Source organism: Saccostrea cucullata, unplaced genomic scaffold (assembly GCF_032062105.1).
Source record: "Saccostrea cucullata isolate Sc308-1 unplaced genomic scaffold, CSIRO_AGI_Scuc_v1 ctg2426, whole genome shotgun sequence".
NCBI lineage: Eukaryota > Metazoa > Mollusca > Bivalvia > Ostreida > Ostreidae > Saccostrea > Saccostrea cuccullata.
The window spans coordinates 27,790-38,936 of record NW_026935881.1 but is presented as its reverse complement, the minus strand read 5'-3'; the positions used below and the strand labels follow the sequence as shown (position 1 = coordinate 38,936).

Below are 11,147 nucleotides of genomic sequence, written 5' to 3'. Positions count from 1 at the left end.
TTATTATTATTTCCTTTTCATATCTGGAACTTTAATATAATAAAGTGATTTTTTTTTGTTGAAATATGTGTTATGCACCACAAGGAAATATCTTTCATTGTACGGGAATGTTCAATGTTGTCCTTTAACCTTAAATTTATATTAAACTTAGAGTACATATATAAAACAAACGTTGGGCTATACACATAAAAATATATCCATGTTGTTTCGACAATTAAATCATGATTTCCTTTTTAATCTAAAATAAATATTGATCATTTTCGTACTCTGAATTTTTCTCCATACGATAGAGTCATTACTATAAAATAAAAGTATTAAATAACATTACTTACATGTAAGGTATTTTTAAACTACATGCACTTTTTTCTATGCAAATTCTTAACATTGTTTCTAAATCGCTTAATTTAACATTCTGAACAGAAGTTTAAAGCAAAACAAAAAAAAAAACAAACAAAAAAAAAAAAAAAACAAACAAAAAAAAAAAAAAAAAAAAAAAAAAACAAAACAAAAGAAAAGAAAAATAAATAAATAAATAAAAATAAAAAACGAAAAAAAAACATACACAATCATGTAACAAGGAATCCCCCCCCCCCCCAAAAAAAAAGAAAAGCTAGGGATAAGGCAATTATACTTTATAAAAGAATTGAACTTTTCTTCTATAAATCTTAATGCTAACATATGCTGTGGATTAAAAAGATTGGTATAATCTTTATTTTTTCCTTAGTGAGGAAATCGGCATGACAAGGGGAAGGAAACATTGTTCGGAAGGCAGGTGTTATTTTTTGCATGTAAAATGACTTAAACATTTTTTCAATCATTCTGTATTTCTAATCTTTCAAATAAAGAACAAAAAAAAGTGTGTTATTATTTTTCTATATTTATTCTTTTTTAACTTCTTAAGATATGTTAAATTGTACAAACAATTTATTAAATCGTACAAACGTTTTCTTAGATCGTTCAAACGATTAAAAAAAAATTCTACATTGTTAAAATGGCACGAATACGCCGTCGTAAGAAACAACAATTTTATTTTCAAAATATCTGTAGCTTCCTTTTTTTGCTTAATTATTCTATGGATACTATGAACCTCAGTGTTATGAAAACAAATTAACCGATTTAGGAAAACAGAAAAGCATGTACTTAAGTCGAGTCGAGGGGGAGGTAAATTTTGAAAAAAAAGCGGGGGACAAAAGAAGTTACTGTGTAGAAGAGTGATGTATTTTTTTGTGATATTGTTGTCGTACATTCTTACATGATACTATTGGAGTTATCTTCCGTTGAAAACAGCATTATATTTAAATGACTAGGTCAGAAAATAGAACAACTGGTATTGATCGTTTGCAGGCGTGCGTATGATAAAGGTCAATGAGTGAGGAATGTTCGTAGATGTAGTACAGTTTACTGCTGTAAAGGAGGTCTCTCTCTCTCTTTGTTCTTTCTCTCTTTCTCTCTCAATTTTGTTTTTTGAAAATGGAATTTTGTCGTCATCATGAATGAATGTTTATTTCAATCTACATGCATTAATTAATCACAATTTATTGACGTACAAAGTCAACAAATATAATTGTTTTATTGTCCTAAGTAGAATCTGTTGTTATTATTTTTAATGAAAATGACGCAATTCAGTTATATTCAAACACATATTCCACAAACTAGGTTTTACTTGCTACCTTTAAGTCTTCTGAATTTAGCCTTACCTAATTTGTTGTCATGTGCCGGATATTTTTCCGACGAGAAAGAGACCAGTTTTAAGGGAACCTAAACAAGTCTTTTTTTATAACACCTTTGCTATTTTGATTGCGATAGTGTAAAATTGAACTTAGAATTGCACTTTTAACATAAAATTGTGTTAAAAGAATACCTTAAAATTATGTAAATAAAATATATATCTGACCTTGAAAGCAAGGGAATACAAAGGGTGTAGACTAATGTAAGTAATTTATTTTTTCATTAACATGATATCAATGACACATATTAATCCGCAACAGATTAGTAGGATACAAGACGTGTCGTAGCAACTGAATCTGTCAGTACCATGAGTTGTTTTCGTTCATTGGTCTAACCTTAATTGTTTAAATGTACCTGGGTGTGGCGACTTTGTAGAATACCTTACGCAACACTGGTTCTCATGAACTTGAATTTCACAATGGGGTTTTCCATAGAGTTCACTAATGGGGAACCAGTTTATAATACTGAGATCACCATATTATCCGTAAAATGGGCCTTAGAGAGCACAAGTACACATGAAATACAGCACACATTTTTTTAAAAATGATCCTTTTGATGTCATTATTCTTTTTCTGTGGTTTATTTCTAAATAACAGATACATTAAGTATAAAAAGAAACAAACCCTGACAAATTTTAAAGAAAATGATTTTAACTATTTTATTTTTCAAATCGAGCATTCCAAGCTACGAACAGTATGAAAAGGTATCTATAGATATGTTCTTTGTTTTTCACACCCATGTTAGGTCTTTTTTGCATAACACGGGGTTGCTTTTTAATGCATGGGTTATGCTACCATTACCTCTTTTTTCGTGCACTTATGCATAATCTAAAATTTAACTCATTTAACTTACACATTTAATTTAATTTCATCACCGGTTAAAAATAAATTACTACCCAGTTATACCAACAGAGTTTGACCTGGGTTGTGTCCTGATAGAGATAGGAAATATCAGTCTAACTAAGAACTCTCGAATTCCTCTATGCATTGGCATTACTTTATAAACTTTATAAACTTTAAGTAACCTCCCATTTAATTTTTGTCCTGTGCTTTTTTTTCCCAAGTCGATTCGAGTCAAGTTTGATTTGCAATTAAGTCTATAGTATAGGAAACTACGGTGACTGATTAATACATTTCTGTTACTAAATTATTCATATGTTAAAGTGCAAATTATCTTTAATGTAATAAGTGATTTTAAGATTAAGCTGGTAAGGGGTAACCATGCATCCATCAAACACCTCAATCTGCTTGTTATAAGGAGCTACAGTTAATCTTAGTGGTGAGCTTGCAGTGTTTTATGTGTACTTGTTGTATGCGGAGACTTTCATTATCTTTTATTACCAAAAGTACATAAACTATCTTAATTTATATTTACCCAGAAAATGTTTGATATTAGCTTGAAAGTTTTTTTTTAAAGAGTACACTTGATTAACCTCCACGTACATGTATTCTTCTAATATACTTGCTTCCTGAAAAGCATGAACAAGTATATAATTACACCTATGCATAAGTATGTAATCATGTCACAGACCTCCAATATAATCCAAATATTTTACAAATCAATTGAATTTAACAATCATGTGTGTAAGCCAGTTGTTCAATTCACAAGATTCACCTACTTAATAAACTGGAACACGCTTATATAACTTTTAATAGACTTTCATGTACATGTATAAACTAGCGGACAATAAATGTTTCAATAATTTACTCATAAAACATTACTTTAAAATCAAAATTAACTAAGAAAACTGACTTTATTTAATCTTCTTTTATTTTTGTATCGTGTGATGTAAATTTATAAGCAGCTTTTATATTCCTCTTTTATATTTAGACTTACCTTTTTATTTCTTGTATCACAAAATCCTATATTATAAATATTAGTATTTTTAGATATTTATAAACGATCGTTGGGGATAGACTGGTAGCTAATTGTTGCTAATATTCACCGGTAGTGGAATTATAATAAATGTAGATAGGCAGATATAAAGCTAGATATATAAGTATAGATACTTGTAGAAATTAGAAAGCGTAATACTATCAATTAGTTGAATAGATTTCAAACAATGTTTTTTTCTTTTATTTCTTTTGTTTCTTTACTGACAAAAGATTCGTTTAACATTCAGATTAATTGATTATGATTATACAATATATATATACATTTCTACCGTTTTATATAAAATTTAATTTTTTTTTTCTTGCAGAAACTCGAGAAACAGTGAAATCAAATTATGGATTAAAAGACGTCCAAGAAGACAAACCATCAAACAAGTTTATGAAAAGATTAATGATGTAGAAAAAAAATATATAAACATTGCATTATAAATGAAAGGAAATCCCCATAGTGATAGGGATGTCTCACTCCAGTAATTTTAGAATTCTTTAATATTTTTTTCTGAATAAAACCCCGTCCTTATTTGGTATTGTGCTAATTCGACTTTCAGCACTTAGTTTATGAGTGATTGTTTGGATAGCTATAGTAAATTCACCTAGGCTTGTATGTGTGACCCCCCCCATCAATAAATAAAAATAAAATAAACCAAAGAAAATTCATTGAATCTTTTTGGACAGTTAATAACAATTATATTTTTATGCATATTTTACATAATGTACAGGTCTATCATCAGATAAATCGGGAAAAATTCAAAATAATAAATAATCCGTAACAGAGGGTTCTTTTGTATAGAATATTTAATTTGCAGCCCCCCCCCCCCCTATTTTACTTTTGATTGCTAGACAAAAAAGTGAAAATATTGTTTGTGACTAATTACAAGAAGCCCCAGGGGGTGAAAACTTGGAATGGAAGTTATGTCCACAAGAACTTCTAAATAAAACTTTATAAATTATCTTTCTTTATTTAGATTTATTTATGTTATTATGCATATATACATCTAATGTCGTATATTAAAACATTTAAAACAGTAAAAATTATTCTAAAAGGTTAATTTTTCTTCAAAATGGATTGTCTTAAAAGAAAAAAAAGATTACATCCCACCAAAAAAAAAAAAAAAAAAAGAATTGGCCCAAAGAACATTGCCAAGACTTAGGGTGAATTCACCATGCATCGGACACCCTTGTACTTCAACAAGTTATAGCGATATCACTACCGACGGAAAATTATCAAAGTGGAGCGTAACATTTAGTTTGTGATTAACATATCAATTTAGGACACAATTATATGCCGTTTATAGAAAAAAATATCCCCAAAAATCGAGTTTTTAGGAAAACGGAGAATTCACCATGGATCGGACATTGTTCACCATGCATCGGACAGACGGTATGGATAATGGAAAAATATCATACCTTTATCACAGTGCTTTAAAATCCTTGATATGGATACATTTTCATCTTTTATCTGAGAAATAACCCTCAACTTAAATTTAATCGACGATATTGTTGCACAAATGTAGAACGATTCTTGAGACCTCACTATGCCTTAGAAATGCTTTAAAATGCTTATAATGCAGTAAATCGCGCCTTTTTCTCATGGTTTATCATACTCTGGTTTGTTGAAATACAGTAAATTGAGTCAAATTCCAGACGTCATATATCGATAACTTGTATTTTGACTGAAAATATTGAGTTTTTATTTTCTTTTTCCGCAAAAAACAGCTGTCAGATTGGTTCTGCATGAAAGTGGTAGTGCTTACCTTTGTATAGATAGAATATTCTATCGTTAAAATGATAAATGTCCTACGGACCCGGTTTAACGATAGAATGCGTTCCGTGTATTCACAATGTAGCAAAGTAAACATGGGCGATAACTCGTACTAGTGCATTTACTATGAACAATCAAGTGAGTTCCGAACGTTAACAATGGCGAAATTTGAAGCGAGAAAAAACATTGGGAAAATTAGTTGAATTTTCGTCTTTATTTAGACTAAACTTTAGGTTTAAATACTTAAGTAGCCCCAAAAAGGTTTGTTTTAATTAATTTAAAAGTTATTTTCAGTGCAAATCCGTTTGTATCCTTCAAAATCGTTTCGGTGCGATTCTGCAATTTTTAGCTACATTGCGAGTATATGGGTGGTATCCTAACTGTGGTGAGGGCTTGTCCCGAGACACGGTTAGATTATTCTAACTAACCTTTGTATCGAAAAGTGTCCGATGCATGGTTAATTTGTGTCCGATGTACGGTGAAATTAGCATACTAGTAAAAACCAGCCCTTATAAGAATTAAACAAGCATTGAAGTGAAATTTCTTTATAATTTATGTAAAATTACAAATTCCTGACAAAATTCACCAAAGTCCGACTCGTTCCGTGGAAGTCGAATTTAAAAGAACGATAACTTTAAATATTGCAAAATCATAAATATCGGGTTATTCCCCTTTGATGATGTAAAATATGACGTAACTTCAAGGCCATTTGAGGGGTATTTTTAACACAACATGATAAACACAATCGGTATCATTAAAAAATTTAAATCTTCTTCTTTATGACAGAAACAAATGAATACACAGAACTCTTAAGTTGAAAGAGAGTTTATTGCCTAAAGTTGTCCGAAGCAAGGTATGAGTCCGATGCATGGTGAACTCACCCTACTCGTAATTGTTCATCCGTACCATTTCAAAAAAAATTATACCTCTGTAAACGAAGTTTCTAGGGGATATAGTTCATTTATCATTTGTTTTTCATCTTGCTTTAGATTACCGATATCATATTTTAATTTGCACCGGTGATTTTAATTCTCGTTTTTTCCTAGCACCTTTACTACCCTTCACTCAGTCCGCCTAAATGTACAACCCTGATGTTTTAAAATCATTTTTTTAATTGCAATTTAAAGTTACATGGTTTAGCTCCTGGAATTGATTATCGATTTTTTTTTTCACAGAGTACGCTTGATTAAAAAAAACTTTTGTCTTTTAAGATTTCATTTTTATGCCCCCGTAAACGAAGTTTCGGGGGTATATAGTTTTTGTCGTGTCCGTCCGTCTGTCTGTCTAGACGTCTTTCTGTCTAGCTGTCTGTCTCTCTGTTTGTCCGCAGAAAAACCTTAACCTTGTCCATAACTTTTGATTTAGTGGAACTATGACTTTCATATTTCACATGTGTATTCCTTGTGACAAGATCTTTCTCTGGGTACCATCAAATTTGACCTTTTAAGGCATTATCCTGTTATTAGCATCGCGATGCTAATAATTTTTGACGTCATTTTACGTAACGTCAGAAGCGTTAAATGAGTTAATTTTAAAATATTTAATGATTTTAAATTGTTGGAAGTAAAATTTAGAGGAAAAAATAATTTAAATACCACCAAACTAATTCGCATCGCGATGCTAATAACAGGAGTATATATAGAGAGACGACGTTTCCAAATATCAAGATTATAAGCTCCAGAAAGGGAAGTATTCCCGGGAAAAGGGTTTCTTTGGGGGATACCACCAGAAAAAATGGGGCTTGGCTTTTTTGGGGGGATCAATCTTAAAATGACACGTTTTAATGGATAAAATACCTCCAAACTAATTAGCATCGCGATGCCAATAACAGGAGTATATATAGAGAGACGAGGGACATTTAAATACCTGAAAACTAATTCGCACCGCGATGCTAATAACAGGAGTATATATAGAGAGACGACGTTTCCAAATATCAAGATTATAAGCTCCAGAAAGGGAAGTTTTCCCAGGAAAAGGGTTTCTTTGGGGGATACCATCAGAAAAAAATGTGGCTTGGCTTTTTTGGGGGGATCACTTTTAAAATGACACGTTTTACTGCTTTAAATACCTCCAAACTAATTAGCATCGCGATGCCAATAACAGGAGTATATATAGAGAGACGAGTGACATTTTAAATACCGCAAAACTAATTCGCATCGCGATGCTAATAACAGGAGTATATATAGAGAGACGGCGTTTCCAAATATCAAGATTATAAGCTCCAGAAAGGGAAGTATTCCCGGGAAAAGGGTTTCTTTGGGGGATACCATCAGAAAAAATGGGGCTGAGCTTTTTTGGGGGGATCACTCTTAAAATGACACGTTTTAATGAACAACAAGCTAATTCAGAGAATTTGTGTCCCCCGCTTAGGGAAAAAGTCGGCTCCCCCTGACTGAATTTGTAGAATCTTTAAATGTATACATGTATACTGAAGCAAATAAAATACATGTATGTCAATATGCATATAAAGATTTGATTGCTTATTCTTTATTATGTGTATAGAAGATTTTTTTTATATGGAATGTTTATCACACTGTAATGATGATTTTATAACCTCATAAATTTTTCATTTCACATGCTGAATACTATCATTTAGTAAAAAAGAAAAGTATTTAAAAAAAAAAAAGAAAGGATCGACCGAGATTCGATCCCGGAACCTCTCACACTTGAAGCGAGAGACATGACCACTAGACCACAGAATCGCTTTACGCGTTGAGAACTGAAGTCACATACATGTATATATTCATGTTTTCATGTTCGGTATTCTCAAAATGTTACACAATCCATGGCGTTTGATTTATTTAGCCTTTATTAAACAATTCTAATAGATGTAATAAGAACATAAAGTCCGCCGAAAACCTGTTTTATATGCAATAACTCTCCTCATGCCCCTGCGCTAAAAATAGCGACATGTAATACTATAAATACTAATAAAACAAACAGGGCGGGGCACTTTGAGAGGGGCGAGAGACGTCCTAGGGAGTTTTGGTATAAAATTACATTGCATAAGCTCAAAATCTTCTTGAAATATCGCCCGGAAATGATAGTATTACACACAGACAGAATGTATAAATTTTACGACCTTGAACTTTGACCTTTTGACCTCAAAATCAATAGGGGTCTTCATTAGGCCACAGGGAGTTGTTATGTAAAATTTCATTGCAATAGCTCAAATGGTTCTAGAGATATCGTGTGGAAACGAAAGTGTTTTAACAGACAGAACTTGCTTATTTATGACCTTGACCTTTGACCTTTTGACCTCAAAATCAATAGGGGTCTTCTTTAGTCCATAGGGAGTTGCTATGGTAAATTTCATTGCAAAAGCTCAAAGGGTTCTCGAGATATCGTGTGGAAACGAAAGCGTTACAGACAGACAGAAAGACGGACGGACGGACGGACGGACGGACGGACAAACCCAAATTAATATCCCCCACTTTTCAAGCGGGAGACAAAATACCTCCAAACTAATTAGCATCGCAATGCCAATAACAGGAGTATATATAGAGAGACGAGGGACATTTAAATACCTGAAAACTAATTCGCACCGCGATGCTAATAACGGGAGTATATATAGAGAGATGGCGTTTCCAAATATCAAGATTATAAGCTCCAGAAAGGGAAGTATTCCCGGGAAAAGGGTTTCTTTGGGGGATACCATCAGAAAAAAATGTGGCTTGGCTTTTTTGGGGGGATCACTTTTAAAATGACACGTTTTACTGCTTTAAATACCTCCAAACTAATTAGCATCGCGATGCCAATAACAGGAGTATATATAGAGAGACGAGTGACATTTTAAATACCGCAAAGCTAATTCGCATCGCGATGCTAATAACAGGAGTATATATAGAGAGACAGCGTTTCCAAATATCAAGATTATAAGCTCCAGAAAGGGAAGTATTCCCGGGAAAAGGGTTTCTTTGGGGGATACCATCAGAAAAAATGGGGCTTGGCTTTTTTGGGGGGATCACTCTTAAAATGACACGTTGTAATGGACAAAATACCTCCAAACTAATTAGCATCGCGATGCCAATAACAGGAGTATATATAGAGAGACGAAGAACATTTTAATACCCCAAAACTAATTCGCATCGCGATGCTAATAACAGGAGTATATATAGAGAGACAACGTTTCCAAATATCAAGATTATAAGCCTCACAAAGAGAGAAGATTACAACATATTTATTTGGTTTCACAATGCATTCAGTTTTCTTAAAAGTGTAGTAGACGATCGTGATGAGCGACTCTTCAATGTTCTGTCTCTACTGAAGCGTGCGGGATTTCTTTACACTGTCACGCAACGTACAAACAAAGGACTTTTACTTCCTAACCTGTTCTGGAATACATTGTACATTGAAATCCGTGCAGAAATAAAATATTCGATATGAAAATTTTAAATATGTTACTTTATGAATGAAATTGATCAGAAAAAGAATAAATGAGATTACTAAAATGTATTGTGCATTTACATGTAATAGCAATGGATAGCATTTATTCTGTATATGAAGACATTAGACGGAATAAAGTGCATACCGTCCGGGGTATATTGAATTTTGAAAGTTTTGTTTTTGAAGACCTTGGAATTTATTCCGTTATCAATTATCTCAACTTATTTCTACATAACATAACAGAACATATAATGAATTTTGATAGTTTTGTTTATGAAGACATTTATTCCGTTAAATGCTTATCTCAACTTATTTATAACGGAATAAAGTGCATATATTGATATTTGATAGTTTGTTTATGAAGACGTTTATTCCGTTAAATGTTTATCTCAACTTATTTATAACGGAACAAAGTGCATATATTGAATTTTGATAGTTTGTTTTTGAAGACATTTATTCCGTAATATATTTATGTCAACTTATTTTTAACGGAATAAAGTGCATATATTGAATTTTGCAGTATAGTTTTGTTTGTGAAGACATTTATTCCGTTAATACATTTATCTCAACTATTTTTTTTATAACGGAATAAAGTTCATATATTAAATTTTGATAGTTTTGTTTATGAAGACATTTATTCCGTTATATATTTATCTCAACTCATTTATAACAAAATAAAGTACATATATATTGAATTTTTTAGTTATATAATTTATAGTTTTGTTTATGAAGACATTTATTCCGAATTATCAAAAATGCATTATCTTTTATGCCGTACTTGAGAATAAGGTTATTTCTAAAAATATCACGGAAGTAACCAATTTCCCATGCAGAATTGTCTTTCGTTCCTCTGTCAGACATGACTTATGTATAAGCCGATGACAGAGAGTGGGAATTAACGGAATAAGCATAAAATCCATAAATATTGTTGTTTAAAGACTAAATTTTTAATTCTAAGCTCGCAAAATTATAATTTTATTTACGTCAACAACGTCAACAACGTCAAAAATTATTCGCATCGCGATGCTTATAACAGGATAATGCCCCTTTTAATCTTTACCTTGGAGTTGAACCGTCATTAAAACAAAAATTTCAAATTTTTACTTTGGCCATAATTTATGAAAAGTAAAAATCCTTTATACTTCAAATATATATTCTTTGAGGCAAGCCCTTTCATTGGATGCCATTAACTATGACCTAAGCGCTGGTCCTTACCCCTCAAATTCTAAGGACAAGGTCAAAGGGTCAAAATTGTTGATATCTAATGATAGGTCCCTACAGTTCAAAAGATATGACCAAGGTTTAAATTTGTAAAAAAAAAAAAGGGGGGGGAGGGTCAAACTCCAAGGTCAAAATCAAAAGAGTTAAGGTCTTCAAAC

General features: G+C 31.8%; 1 protein-coding gene across 2 annotated transcripts in view; it reads left to right on the top strand.

The window, feature by feature from the left end:
- The first annotated feature begins 1,894 nt into the window (after positions 1 to 1,894).
- The window catches only part of LOC134244118 (uncharacterized), a 32,031-nt gene continuing 22,778 nt past the window's right edge, over positions 1,895 to 11,147 (top strand). For both annotated transcript variants that reach the window (XM_062726395.1, XM_062726394.1), the window contains exon 1: positions 1,895 to 1,930. The gene's annotated coding sequence lies outside the window, so the exon portion shown is untranslated. The remainder of the gene's footprint in view (positions 1,931 to 11,147) is intronic.